The sequence below is a fragment of the Heterodontus francisci genome, chromosome 26 (assembly GCF_036365525.1).
Source record: "Heterodontus francisci isolate sHetFra1 chromosome 26, sHetFra1.hap1, whole genome shotgun sequence".
Lineage (NCBI taxonomy): Eukaryota > Metazoa > Chordata > Chondrichthyes > Heterodontiformes > Heterodontidae > Heterodontus > Heterodontus francisci.
The window spans coordinates 68,420,696-68,436,190 of record NC_090396.1 but is presented as its reverse complement, the minus strand read 5'-3'; positions in this window follow the sequence as shown (position 1 = coordinate 68,436,190).

Genomic DNA, 15,495 nt, shown 5'->3' with positions numbered 1-15,495 from the left:
CCCCTGCAAATTTATTTCCTTCAAGTGCCCATCCAATTTCCTTCTGAAATCATTGATTGTCTCCACTTCCACAACCCTCGCAGGCAGTGAGTTCCAGATCATTACCACTCACTGTGTAAAAAAAGTTCTTTCTCACATTCCCCCTGCATCTCTTGCCCAAAGCCTCCTTATACCATCAGCTAATGGGAACAGTTTTTCTTTGTCTACCCTATCCAAACCTGTCATAATCTTGCACACTTCTTTCAAATCCCCTTTGCTCCAAGGAGAATAATCCCAGCTTCTCAAACCTAACCTTGTAGCTAAAATGACTAGATAATCTATTTTAGTACTAGATTGGTTCTGCGGCCAATATTTATTCCCCAACCGGGGAGACCTCCTCTGCTCTTCTTTGAAATATTGACATGGGATTAGCAAACAGCTCCTCCAACTGTGTAGCACTCCGTCAGGACTATACTGGGACTGTCAGCTGTGCTCAAGAACCTGGAGTTGGACTTAAACCCACAACCTTCTGATTCAAGAGGCAGGATTGTTACCCACTGAGCCACAGCTGACAGCTTAAAATGATGATCTTCTGCTGCTATAGATGGGTAAATGGAAAAAAAAGATTAAAATTTTTTTCCCAGAAAACAAATGATTGTAACCGCTAAAAAAAAGTCTAAATGAGTGCATGCAACATTATACACAAGAAGAAATGTGATTAAAGAAGAAAAAAAAGTCTTGCATTTATATAGCGCCGTTTATGACCACCAGATGTCCCTAAGCAATTTACAGCCAATGAAATACTTTTTTTTAAAAGTGTACTCATTGTTGAAGTGCAGGAAACATGGCAGCCAATTTGCGCATAACAAGCTCCCACAAACAGCAATGTGATAATGACCAGATCACGTTTTGGCTGCGTTTGCTGTCAACACAACCACTAGTTGGCGCAATACTGGCACATGTGCAAATGCAGCCTCGTTCACTGAAACATCACCGTCTGCGACGTTCAGGCAGCTGCCAGGATTAAAGATGGCGCTGTTCAATTTATCACAGACAAACAACTTCAACCCGAAAATCCCCTCAATGGCTGCCATGGCCGCCTCCATCCCACCCCAACAGTCCCCGCTCCCTCCTGCCATTGCGCTTCTCTCTATCAGTCCCTCCTGCACCCATCTTCTCACCGCTGGCTGCCTGCTGGCTGTTCCCTTAAACGCTCGCTACAGCCTCGCTGTTTCCCCAACATGATGACGTTTCCCACACATGCGCCAATTAGTTCTGGCAAGATGTAGGCTGCACATACGCAGCATCTCACTGAGAGCAGGAGACCATTTGTGTCTGTGCGCAGCTTGGAGCGTTTTGATGATGTCAGTGGGCTGCTGCATTGTCAGGAGCCACTTTGCACCTTTTTTGTGACACAAAAGGAAAATATTGCAGATGCTGGAAATCTGAAACAAAAACAGAAAATGCTGGAAATACTCAGAAGGTCTGGCAGCATCTGTGGAGAGAGAAACAGAGTTAACATTTCAGCTCTGTGTGACCTTTTACCTTTGTGCTGTTGATTGAAAGGAGAGGGGCTAATCAGTAAAATGCCAGAATGTTATTTATTCCAGTTTTGTAACTTGCTGGTCAGTTAAGCCATTTGCATTGTTCATGTGAAATAATCTCATCAGAGTCATGGAGGACTGGTATCTCAGATTCCCTGAGTCTTGATTTGGATTGTTACAGCTAATTGTTCATTATTAGATTCACTATAGTTGATCACAACAGGTTTGCAATTCCTTCAGGGGCTATTTTTTAAACACTTGGGTTAAAATGTTTGGGTCAAATTCCTATGTGTGTTATTTTTAAACAGAAGTATGTACGGGGATTTTAATGTAAACCTGTTAATCTGAGTGCTCCAACAGTGCCGGAAACGATTTAAACTATGCTATTAGCACGTTCAGGGATCCTTTTTTGTGAAGTAATGTGCACTAGAGATGGGACTTTGATGGAGAAAGATCTGCGAATATGCAGCATAGGAACTGGCAAAGGATGACAATTCGAATGGTTCCTACTGCATGAATGTATATTTCAGTGTATACTGGAGCTGTTAATTAGGTCACCGAACAGCCTCATGTTATCCTGTGAAGTGAAGAATCTATTTTCCTCAGCATTTCACATGTTCCCCTTAAACAAAAAGCAGGATCCTTCTGATTTTTGTTTCTTTTGCATTTTCTTTGACAGAACAATTAAGAATCCTTACTCAGAACAGTTCTGATCCACATTCATTCCAGCAGTTGAGCTGAAGTGTAGGTAAGTAAAAAGCATCTATTTACATATTCAGCAAGGGCTGCAATAGTGAAATCGTGCCATGGGATCTTTTACACCCACCTGATGGGGCAGATGGAGCCTCAGGTTAACGTCATATCTAAAAGGTGGCACCTCTGGAGAGGGACTTGAACCCATAATCTTGTGAGTCAGAAGTGAGAATGTTACCACTGAACCATAGCTGACACTACTTTATGAAGCACACTCATGTTTTATTGACGTTTACATTTATTTTCTTTCCAAATTTATCCTTCTTTCCTCTCTGCCACACCTGTGCCATACAGATTTTGGTGTTTGCTGTGTACTTTTCATCACAGTGCTAATATATGAACAAATGAACATATGAATTAGGAGCAGGAGTAGGCCACTCGGCCCTTCGAGCCTGCTCCGCCATTCAATAAGTTCATGGCTGAACTGATTACTCCACATTTCCACCTACCCCCGATAAGCTTGCACCTCCTTGCTTATCAAGAATCTATCCACCTCTGCCTTAAAAATATTCAAAGACTCTGCTTCCACTGCCTTTTGAGGAAGAGAATTCCAAAGACTCACGACCCTCTGAGAAAAAATTTCTCTTCATCTCTGTCTTAAATGGACGACCTCTTATTTTTAAACAGTGACCCCTAGTTTCAGATTCTCCCACAAGGGGAAACATCATTTCCACATCCACCCTGTCAAGACCCCTCAGGATCTTATCCATTTCAATCAAGTCGCCTCTTACTCTTCTAAATTCCAGCGGATACAAGCCTAGCCTGTCCAATCTTTCCTCACAAGACAGCCCGCCCATTCCAGGTATTAGTCTAATAAACCTTCTCTGTACTGCCTCCAACGCATTTACATCCTTCCTTAACTAAGGAGACCAGTACTGTACACAGTACTCCAGATGTGGTCTCACCAATGCCCTGTATAGCTGAAGCATAACCTCCCTACTTTTGTATTCAATTCCCCTTGCGATAAACGATAACATTCTATTAGCTTTCCTAATTACGTGCTGTACCTGTATACGATCCTTTTGCAATTCATGCACTAAGACGCCCAGATCCCTCTGCATCTCAGAGCGCCGCAATCTCTCAAGTTACTTTTCTACCTATCTTTGTGTCATTGGCAAATTTAGCAACCACACCTTCGGTCCCTTCATCTAAGTCATTAATATAAATTGTAAAAAGTTGAGGCCCCAGCACTGATCCCTGTGGCACACCACTCGTTACATCTTGCCAACCAGAAAATGACCCATTTATGCCTACTCTCTGTTTCCTGTTAACTAGCTAATCTTCCATTCATGCCAATATGTTACCCCCTACACCATGAGCTTTTATTTTCTGCAATAACCTTTGATGTGGCACCTTATCAAATGCCTTCTGGAAATCTAAATACATCCACCGGTTCCCCTTTATCCACAGCACATGTTACTTCCTCAAAGAACTTCAATAAATTGGTTAAACATGATTTCCCTTTCACAAAACCATGTTGACTCTGCCTGATTACCTTGATTTTTTTCTAAATGCCCTGCTATAACGTCTTTAATAATAGCTTCTAACATTTTCCCTAAGACAGATGTTAAGCTAACTGGCCAGTAGTTTCCTGCTTTCTGTCTCCCTCCCTTTTTGAATAAAGGAGTTGCATTCACTATTTTCCAATCTAATGGAACCTTCCCCAAATCTAGGGAATTTTGGAAAATTGAAAGTAACGCATCAACTATCTCACTAGCCACTTCTTTTAACAGCCTAGGATGACATCGATCAGAACCACAGGAGTAGTTAGCCCGCAGCTCCAACAATTTGTTCAGTACCACTTCCCTGGTGATTGTAATTTTCTTGAGTTCCTCCCTCCCTTCCATTTCCTGACTTACAGGTAATACTGGGATGTTACTTGTATCCTCTATTGTGAAGACCAATGCAAAATATCTGTTCAATTCATCTGCCATCTCCTTATTAGCCATTATTAATTCCCCAAACACTATTTCTATAGGACCAATGCTCACTTTGTTAACTCCTTTCTTTTTTAAATATCTGTAGAAACTCTTACTATCTGTCTTTATATTTCTAGCTAGCTTTCTCTTGTACTCTAATTTTACCTTCCTTATCAATCTTTGAATCATTCTTTGCTGTTTTTTATATTCTGTCCGATCTTCTGACCTGCCTCCCATCTTTGCGCAATTGTAGGCTTTTCCTTTAAGTTTGATACTATCTTTAACTGTTTCAGTAAACCACGGATGGCGGTGTCCCACCATTGGAAGTTTTCTTTCTCGTTGAAATGTATCTATTCTGTTTATTCTGAAATATCCCATTAAATGTCTGCCACTGCATCTCTATTGACCTATCCCTGAACCTGATTTGCCAGTTCACTTTAGCTAGCTCTGGTTTCATGCCGTCCTAATTGCCCTTATTTAAGTTTAGAATACTAGTTTTGGACCCACTCTTCTCTCCCTCAAACTGAATGTAAATTTCAATCATATTATGATCACTGCTACCTAGGGATGCCTTAACTATGTGGTCATTAATTAATCCTATCTCATTGCGTAATACCAGGTCTAATATAGCCCCTGCTCTCTGGTTGTCTCCAGAAAGTATTGTTCCAAGTAATTATCCCAAAAACATTGTGTACTCCTCATCTAGGCTACCTCTGCCCATCTGATTTTTCCAGTCTATACATACGGTAAAATCCCCATAATTATCGGTGTACCTTTCTGACAAGCTGCCATTATTTCTTCCTTTATACCCTGTCCCACAGTGTGGTTAATGTTAGGTGGCCTGTACACACTCCCACAAGTGACTTCTTGCCTTTATGATTTCTCATCTCTACCCAAACCGCTTCTACATCCTGGTCTCCTGAACTTAGGTCATCCCTCTCTATTGCGCTAATACCATCATTAATTAACAGAACTACCCCTCCATCTTTTCCGAGCTTCCTGTCCTTCCGAAATGCCATGTACCCTTCAATATTCAGGTCCCAATCTATGTTGTCCTGCAGCCATGTCTCGGAATGGCTATTAGATCGTACTTATTTATTTCTATTTGCGCTCTCGGTACATCTGTTCTGTTTCTAATGCTATGTGCATTCAGATACTGAGCCTTTAGTTTTGCCCTTTTATTATTTTTGTAACCTCCAGCTTTATCTGTTGATTTACTCTTAGATTTGTATGCTCTGTCTGTTTATCATTCCCATATTAATACCTTTCTCTCTTGCCTTGTCTCTACTCCTTGATTTACCATATCTTCCCACATTTGATCCCTTGCCCCCCGCACCCCCCCAATTCAGTTTAAAACCATAAAACCATAGAAAAATTACGGCACAGAAGGAGGCCATTCAGCCCGTTGTGTCCGTGCCGGTTGAAAAAAAACTAGCCGCCCAATCTAATCCCACCTTCCAGCACCTGGTCCATAGCCTTGCCAGTTACAGCACTTCAGGTCCCTCTCTACTTCTCTACTTATGCAGCTCCCTAGAACCAGCACGGTTCAAGTGTAGACCGTCCCAACAGTACAGCCACCACTTTCCCCAGTACTGGTGCCAGTACCCACGAATCGGAACCCACTTCTACCATACCAGTCTTTGAACTGCGCATTAATTTCTCTAATTTTATTTGCCCTGTGCCAATTTGCATGTGGCTCAGGTAATAATTCAGAGAGTATTAACTTTGAGGTTCTGCTTCTTAATTTGGTGCCTAGCTCCTCATACTGACTATGCAGAACCTCTTTCCTTGTCCTGTCTATGTCATTGGTACCTACATGGACCATGACGACTGGATCCTCCCCCTCCCACTGTAAGTTCCTCTCCAGCCCTGAGTAGATGTCCTGAACCCTGGCACTGGGCAGGCAGCACAGCCGTCTGGACTTTCGTTCTTTGCTGCAGAGAACAGTGTCAATCCCCCTAACTATACTGTCCCCTATCACTACATTCCTATTTTCTCCCTGCACTTGAATGGCTTCCTGTACCATGGTGCCATGATCAGGTTGCTGATTCAGCCTGCAGCCCCCACTCTCATCCAAACAAGCTGAAAGAACCTCAAACCTGTTGGACAGTTGCAAAGGCTGAGGCTCCTGCACTCCTGCCCTCTGGGTCCCCTTACCTGCCTCAGCTGCAGCCACCTTCTCCTGTCCCTGACCACTGACCAAATCAGAAGACCCTATCCTAAGGGGTGTAACCGCCACCTGGTACAAAATGTCCAGGTAACTTTCTCCCTCCCTGATGTGTCACAGTGTCTGCAGCTCGGACTCCAGTTCAGTGACTGAGCCGAAGCTCTTCGATCCGTAAACAATTACTGCAGACGTGTTTGCTCTGCATCACACTGGCATCCAGGAGCTCCCACATGCTGCAACCATGACACATCACCTGTCCTGCCATCCTTAATGTGTTTTAATTAACTACTTAATTATTTTATTCAATTATTTATTTTATTTTCCTTTTTTTAATATATTTTATTAAGCTTACCTTTACTATTTTAAACATTAGGATTAGAATGGACCTTAATCACTTACCAGACACTCACCAAACAAGTAGCTCCTTCCCAAACCAATCACACTTGCCTGTTTGATGCTATGTTTGATTTAAATTAAATTAAATTAAAAGCTTACCTGTAAACTTAACCCCTGTGGCTCTCTGTTTCCCTGCTCTCAATTTGATTGTGACATCACTTTTCAATTTTTCCCTGCTGTGCTCCTACTGCTCCCACCACCCTCCTCTCTCCCTCTCTCCACTCCTGCTGTGCTCTCTCTCCACTCCCACTCTGCTCCTCTCTCTCTCTGTCCGCTCCTGCTGTGCTCTCTCTCCACTCCCACTAAGCTCCTCTCTCTCTCTCTCCGCTCCTGCTGTGCTCTCTCTCGTTCTCCACTCCCACTCTGCTCCTCACTCTCTCTCCACTCCCACCCTGCTCCTCTCTCTCTCCACTCCCACTCTGCTCCTCTCTCTCTCTGTCCGCTCCTGCTGTGCTCTCTCTCCACTCCCACTAAGCTCCTCTCTCTCTCTCTCCGCTCCTGCTGTGCTCTCTCTCTTTCTCCACTCCCACTCTGCTCCTCTCTTTCTCACCACTCCCACCCTGCTCCTCTCTCTCTCCACTCCCACTCTGCTCCTCTCTCTCTCTCTCCGCTCCTGCTGTGCTCCTCTCTCTCTCCACTCCCACTCTGCTCCTCTCTCTCTCCACTCCTCTCTCTTTCTCTCCACTCCCGCCATGCACCTCTCTCTCTCTCCGTTCCTGCTGTGCTCCTCTCTCTCTCTCCACTCCCACTCTGCTCCTCTCTGCTCCTCTCTCTCTCTCTCTCTCCACTCCCACACTGCTCCTCTCCCTCTCTCTCCACTCCCACCATGCTCCTCTCTCTCTCTCCACTCCCGCCGTGCACCTCTCTCTCTCTCCGCTCCTGCCGTACTCCTCTCCCTCTCTGCTCCCGCCATGCTCCTCTCTTTCTCTCTCTTGGCTCCCGCTGTGCTCCTCTCCCTCTCTCTTTCTCAGCTCCCATCGTGCTCCCCTCTCTCTCTCTCTTTCGGCTCCCACCATGCTCCTCTCTCTCTCTCCCTCTCGGCTCCCGTCGTGCTCCCCTCTCTCTCTCTCTTTCGGCTTCCACCATGCTCCTCTCTCTCTCTCTTTCTCAGCTCCCGTCGTGCTCCCCTCTCTCTCTCTCTTTCAGCTCCCACCATGCTCCTCCCTCTCTCCGCTCCTGCCATGCTCCTCTCTCTCTCTCTCCACTCCCACCATGCTCCTCCCTCTCTCCACTCCTGCCGTGCTCCTCTCTCTCGCCACTCCTGCCGTGCTCCTCTCTCTCTCTCTCGGCTCCCACCGTGCTCCTCTCTCTCTCTCTCAGCTCCCGCTGTGCTCCTCTCTCTCTCTCGGCTCCCACTGTGCTCCTCTCTCTCTCTCAGCTCCTGCTGTGCTCCACTCTCACTCTCCGCTCCCGCCGTGCTCCTCTCTCTCTCTCTCTCTCTTCGCTCCCGCCGTGCTCCTCTCTCTCTCTCTCTCGGCTCCCACCATGCTCCTCTCTTTCTCTCGCTCTCTCCTTTCCCGCCGTGCTCCTCTCTCTCTCTCAGCTCCCGCTGTGCTCCTTTCTCTCTCTCTCTCCACTCCCGCCGTGCTCCTCCCTCTCTTGGCTCCTGCCGTGCTCCTCTCTCACTCTCCACTCCCACCGTGCTCCTCTCTCTCTCTCTCTCTGCTCCCGCCGTGCTCCTCTCTCTCTTGGCTCCTGCCGTGCTCCTCTCTCTCTGTCTCCGCTCCCGCTGGGCTCCTCTCTCTCTTGGCTCCTGCCGTGCTCCTCTCTCTCTCGCTCTGCTCCCGCCGTGCTCCTCTCTCTCTTGGCTCCTGCCGTGCTCCTCTCTCTCTGTCTCCGCTCCCGCTGGGCTCCTCTCTCTCTTGGCTCCTGCCGTGCTCCTCTCTCTCTCGCTCTGCTCCCGCCGTGCTCCTCCCTCTCTCTCTCTCTCTCAGCTCCCGCTGTGCTCCTCTCTCGCTCTCCGCTCCCACCGTGCTCGTCTCTCTCTCTCTTTCTCTCAGCTCCTGCTGTGCTCCTCTCTCTCTCTCCGCACCCAAAGAACAAGAACAAAGAACAAAGATAATTACAACACAGGAACAGGCCCTTCGGCCCTCCAAGCCTGCGCCGATCCAGATCCTCTCTCTAAACATGTCGCCTATTGTCTAAGGTTCTGTATCTCTTTTCTTCCTGCCCATTCATGTATCTGTCTAGATACATCTTAAAAGACTCCATCATGCCCGCATCTACCACCTCCGCTGGCAATGCGTTCCAGGTGCCCACCACCCTCTGCGTAAAGAACTTTCCACGCATATCCCCCCTAAACTTTTCCCCTTTCACTTTGAACTCGTGTCCTCCAGTAATTGAAACCCCAACTCTGGGAAAAAGCCTCTTGCTATCCACCCTGTCTATACCTCTCATGATTTTGTACACCTCAATCAGGTCCCCCCTCAACCTCCGTCTTTCTAATGAAAATAATCCTAATCTACTCAACCTCTCTTCATAGCTAGCGCCCTCCATACCAGGCAACATCCTGGTGAACCTCCTCTGCACCCTCTCCAAAGCATCCACATCCTTTTGATAATGTGGCGACCAGAACTGTACGCAGTATTCCAAATGTGGCCGAACCAAAGTCCTATACAACTGTAACATGACCTGCCAACTCTTGTACTCAATGCCCCGTCCGATGAAGGAAAGCATGCCGTATGCCTTCTTGACCACTCTATTTACCTGCGTTGCCACCTTCAGGGAACAATGGACCTGAACACCCAAATCTCTCTGTACATCAATTTTCCTCAGGACTTTTCCATTTACTGTATAGTTCACTCTTGAATTGGATCTTCCAAAATGCATCACCTCGCATTTGCCCTGATTGAACTCCATCTGCCATTTCTCTGCCCAACTCTCCAATCTATCTATATTCTGCTGTATTCTCTGACAGTCCCCTTCACTATCTGCTACTCCACCAATCTTAGTGTCGTCTGCAAACTTGCTAATCAGTCCACCTATACTTTCCTCCAAATCATTAATGTATATTACAAACAACAGTGGTCCCAGCACGGATCCCTGTGGAACACCACTGGTCACACGTCTCCATTTTGAGAAACTCCCTTCTACTGCTACTCTCTGTCTCCTGTTGCCCAGCCAGTTCTTTATCCATCTAGCTAGTACACCTTGGACCCCAAGCGCCTTCACTTTCTCCATCAGCCTGCCATGGGGAACCTTATCAAACGCCTTACTGAAGTCCATGTATATGACATCGACAGCCCTTCCCTCATCAATCAACTTTGTCACTTCCTCAAAGAATTCTATTAAGTTGGTAAGACATGACCTTCCCTGCACAAAACCATGTTGCCTATCATTGATAAGCCCATTTTCTTCCAGATGGGAATAGATCCTATCCCTCAGTATCTTCTCCAGCAGCTTCCCTACCACTGACGTCAGGCTCACCGGTCTATAATTACCTGGATTATCCCTGCTACCCTTCTTAAACAAGGGGACAACATTAGCAATTCTCCAGTCCTCCGGGACCTCACCCGTGTTTAAGGATGCTGCAAAGATATCTGTTAAGGCCCCAGCTATTTCCTCTCTCGCTTCCCTCAGTAACCTGGGATAGATCCCATCCGGACCTGGGGACTTGTCCACCTTAATGCCTTTTAGAATACCCAACATTTCCTCCCTCCTTATGCCGACTTGACCTAGAGTAATCAAACATCTGTTCCTAACCTCAACATCCGTCATGTCCCTCTCCTCGGTGAATACCGATGCAAAGTACTCGTTTAGAATCTCACCCATTTTCTCTGAGTCCAAGCATAACATTCCTCCTTTGTCCTTTAGTGGGCCAATCCTTTCTCTAGTTACCCTCTTTCTCCTTATATATGAATAAAAGGCTTTGGGATTTTCCTTAACCCTGTTTGCTAAAGATATTTCATGACCCCTTTTAGCCCTCTTAATTCCTCGTTTCAGATTGGTCCTACATTCCCGATATTCTTTCAAAGCTTCGTTTTTCATCAGCCGCCTAGACCTTATGTATGCTTCCTTTTTCCTCTTAGCTAGTCTCACAATTTCACCTGTCATCCATGGTTCCCTAATCTTGCCATTTCTATCCCTCATTTTCACAGGAACATGTCTCTCCTGCACGCTAATCAACCTCTCTTTAAAAGCCTCCCACATATCACATGTGGATTTACCTTCAAACAGCTGCTCCCAATCTACATTTCCCAGCTCCTGCCGAATTTTGGTATAGTTGGCCTTCCCCCAATTTAGCACTCTTCCTTTAGGACCACTCTCGTCTTTGTCCATGAGTATTTTAAAGCTTACGGAATTGTGATCACTATTCCCAAAGTAGTTCCCTACTGAAACTTCAACAACCTGGCCGGGCTCATTCCCCAACACCAGGTCCAGTATGGCCCCTTCCCGAGTTGGACTATTTACATACTGCTCTAGAAAACCCTCCTGGATGCTCCTTACAAATTCTGCTCCATCTGGACCTCTAACACTAAGCGAATCCCAGTCAATGTTGGGAAAATTAAAATCTCCTATCACCACCACCCTGTTGCTCCTACATCTTTCCATAATCTGTTTACATATTTGTACCTCTATCTCACGCTCGCTGTTGGGAGGCCTGTAGTACAGCCCCAACATTGTTACCGCACCCTTCCTATTTCTGAGTTCTGTCCATATTGCCTCACTGCTCGAGTCCTCCATAGTGCCCTCCTTCAGCACAGCTGTGATATCCTCTTTGACCAGTAATGCAACTCCTCCACCCCTTTTACCTCCCTCTCTATCCCGCCTGAAGCATCGATATCCTGGGATATTTAGTTGCCAATCATGCCCTTCCCTCAACCAAGTCTCAGTAATAGCAATAACATCATACTCCCAGGTACTAATCCAAGCCCTAAGTTCATCTGCCTTACCTACTACACTTCTTGCATTAAAACAAATGCACCTCAGACCACCAGTCCCTTTATATTCATCATCTGCTCCCTGCCTGCTCTTCCCCTTAGTCACACTGACTTCATTATCTAGTTCCTTACAGGCTTTTGTTACTACCTCCTTACTGTCAACTGACCTCAATTGGTTCCCATCCCCCTGCCACATTAGTTTAAACCCTCCCCAACAGCGTTAGCAAAAGCACCTCCAAGGACATTGGTTCCAGTCTGGCCCAGGTGTAGACCGTCCAATTTGTAATAGTCCCACCTCCCCCAGAACCGGTCCCAATGTCCCAAAAATCTGAACCCCTCCTTCCTGCACCATCTCTCAAGCCACGCATTCATCCTGACTATTCTTTCATTTTTACTCTGACTATCACGTGGCACTGGTAGTAATCCTGAGATTACTACCTCTGAGGTCCTACTTTTTAACTTGGCTCCTAACTCCCTAAACTCTGCTTGTAGGACCTCATCCCGTTTTTTACCTATATCATTAGTGCCTATGTGCACAATGACAACTGGCTGTTCACCCTCCCCCTTAAGAATGATCTGCAGCCGATCTGAGACATCCCTGACCCGTGCACCTGGGAGGCAACATACCATTCGGGAGTCTCGTTTTCGACCACAGAACCGCCTATCTACTCCCCTTACAATCGAATCCCCTACGACTATAGCCCTTCCACTTTTTTCCCGCCCTTCTGAACAGCAGAGCCAGCCACGGTGCCATGGACCTGGCTACTGCTGCCTTCCCCTGGTGAGCCATCTCCCGCTGTGATCCTCTCTCTCTCGGCTCCTGCCATGCTCCTCTCTCTCTTTCTCAGCTACCGCTGTGCTCCTCTCTCTCTCTCTCTATCTCCGCTCGGACCGTGCTCCTCTCTCGCTCGGCTCCCACAGTGCTCCTCCCTTGCTCTCTGCTCCCGCCGTGCTCCTCTCTCTCTCAGCTCCCGCCGTGCTCCTCTCTCTCTCGGCTCCTACTGTGCTCCTCCCTCTCTCTCAGCTGTCGCTGTGCTCCTCTCTCTCTTGTCTCCCACCATGCTCCTCTCTCTCTCTCTCTCTCACTGCTCCCACCGTGCTCTTCTCTCTTGGCTCCTGCTGTGCTCCTCTCTCTCTCTCTCTCCGCTCCCGCCGTGCTCTTCTCTCTCTTCCCGCTCCCGCCGTGCTCCTCTCTCGCTCTCCACTCCCGCCGTGCTCCTCTCTCTCTCTCTCTCTGCTCCCGCCGTGCTCCTCTCTCTCTTGGCTACTGCCGTGCTCCTCTCTCTCTCTCTCTGCTCCTGCCATGCTCCTCTCTCTCTTGGCTCCTGCCGTGCTCCTCTCTCTCTCTCTCTGCTCCCGCCGTGCTCCTCTCTGTCTTGGCTCCTGCCGTGCTCCTCTCTCTCTCTCTCTGCTCCCGCCATGCTCCTCTCTCTCTTGGCTCCTGCCGTGCTCCTCTCTCTCTCTCTCTGCTCCAGCCGTGCTCCTCTCTCTCTTGGCTCCTGCCGTGCTCCTCTCTCTCTCTGCTCCCGCCGTGCTCCTCTCTCTCTTGGCTCCTACCGTGCTCCTCTCTCGCTCTCCACTCCCACCGTGCTCCTCTCTCTCTCTCTCTGCTCCCGCCGTGCTCCTCTCTCTCTTGGCTCCTGCCGTGCTCCTCTCTCTCTCTCTCTGCTCCCGCCGTGCTCCTCTCTCTCTTGGCTCCTGCCGTGCTCCTCTTTCTCTCTCTCTGCTCCCGCCGTGCTCCTCTCTGTCTTGGCTCCTGCCATGCTCCTCTCTCTCTTGGCTCCTGCCGTGCTCCTCTCTCGCTCTCCACTCCCACCGTGCTCCTCTCTCTCTCTCTCTGCTCCCGCCGTGCTCCTCTCTCTCTTGGCTCCCGCCGTGCTCCTCTCTCCCTCTCTTTGCTCCCGCCTGCTCCTCTCTCTCTTGGCTCCTGCCGTGCTCCTCTCTCTCTCTGTCTCTCTCTCAGTTCCTGCTGTGCTCTTCTCTCTCTCCCCGCTCCCGCCGTGCTCCTCTCTCTCTCTGTCTCTCTCTCAGTTCCTGCTGTGCTCTTCTCTCTCTCCCCGCTCCCGCCGTGCTCCTCTCTCTGTCTCTCTCTCAGCTCCCGCTGTGCTCCTCTCTCTCTCTCTCTCTCTCTTGGCTCCTGCCATGCTCCTCTCTCTCTCTGCTCCCGCCGTGCTCCTCTCTCTCTTGGCTCCTGCCGTGCTCCTCTCTCGCTCTCCACTCCCACCGTGCTCCTCTCTCTCTCTCTCTGCTCCCGCCGTGCTCCTCTCTCTCTTGGCTCCCGCCGTGCTCCTCTCTCTCTCTCTCTGCTCCCGACGTGCTCCTCTCTCTCTTGGCTCCTGCCGTGCTCCTCTCTCTCTCTCTCTGCTCCCGCCGTGCTCCTCTCTCTCTCAGCTCCCGCCGTGCTCCTCTCTCTCTCGGCTCCTACTGTGCTCCTCCCTCTCTCTCAGCTGTCGCTGTGCTCCTCTCTCTCTTGTCTCCCACCATGCTCCTCTCTCTCTCTCTCTCTCACTGCTCCCACCGTGCTCTTCTCTCTTGGCTCCTGCTGTGCTCCTCTCTCTCTCTCTCTCCGCTCCCGCCGTGCTCTTCTCTCTCTTCCCGCTCCCGCCGTGCTCCTCTCTCGCTCTCCACTCCCGCCGTGCTCCTCTCTCTCTCTCTCTCTGCTCCCGCCGTGCTCCTCTCTCTCTTGGCTACTGCCGTGCTCCTCTCTCTCTCTCTCTGCTCCTGCCGTGCTCCTCTCTCTCTTGGCTCCTGCCATGCTCCTCTCTCTCTCTCTCTGCTCCCGCCGTGCTCCTCTCTGTCTTGGCTCCTGCCGTGCTCCTCTCTCTCTCTCTCTGCTCCCGCCGTGCTCCTCTCTCTCTTGGCTCCTGCCGTGCTCCTCTCTCTCTCTCTCTGCTCCAGCCGTGCTCCTCTCTCTCTTGGCTCCTGCCGTGCTCCTCTCTCTCTCTGCTCCCGCCGTGCTCCTCTCTCTCTTGGCTCCTGCCGTGCTCCTCTCTCGCTCTCCACTCCCACCGTGCTCCTCCCTCTCTCTCTCTGCTCCCGCCGTGCTCCTCTCTCTCTTGGCTCCTGCCGTGCTCCTCTCTCTCTCTCTCTGCTCCCGCCGTGCTCCTCTCTCTCTTGGCTCCTGCCGTGCTCCTCTTTCTCTCTCTCTGCTCCCGCCGTGCTCCTCTCTGTCTTGGCTCCTGCCATGCTCCTCTCTCTCTTGGCTCCTGCCGTGCTCCTCTCTCGCTCTCCACTCCCACCGTGCTCCTCTCTCTCTCTCTCTGCTCCCGCCGTGCTCCTCTCTCTCTTGGCTCCCGCCGTGCTCCTCTCTCCCTCTCTTTGCTCCCGCCTGCTCCTCTCTCTCTTGGCTCCTGCCGTGCTCCTCTCTCTCTCTGTCTCTCTCTCAGTTCCTGCTGTGCTCTTCTCTCTCTCCCCGCTCCCGCCGTGCTCCTCTCTCTCTCTGTCTCTCTCTCAGTTCCTGCTGTGCTCTTCTCTCTCTCCCCGCTCCCGCCGTGCTCCTCTCTCTGTCTCTCTCTCAGCTCCCGCTGTGCTCCTCTCTCTCTCTCTCTCTCTCTTGGCTCCTGCCATGCTCCTCTCTCTCTCTGCTCCCGCCGTGCTCCTCTCTCTCTTGGCTCCTGCCGTGCTCCTCTCTCGCTCTCCACTCCCACCGTGCTCCTCTCTCTCTCTCTCTGCTCCCGCCGTGCTCCTCTCTCTCTTGGCTCCCGCCGTGCTCCTCTCTCTCTCTCTCTGCTCCCGACGTGCTCCTCTCTCTCTTGGCTCCTGCCGTGCTCCTCTCTCTCTCTCTCTGCTCCCGACGTGCTCCTCTCTCACTTGGCTCCCGCCGTGCTCCTCTCTCTCTCTCTCTCTCCCCGCTCCCG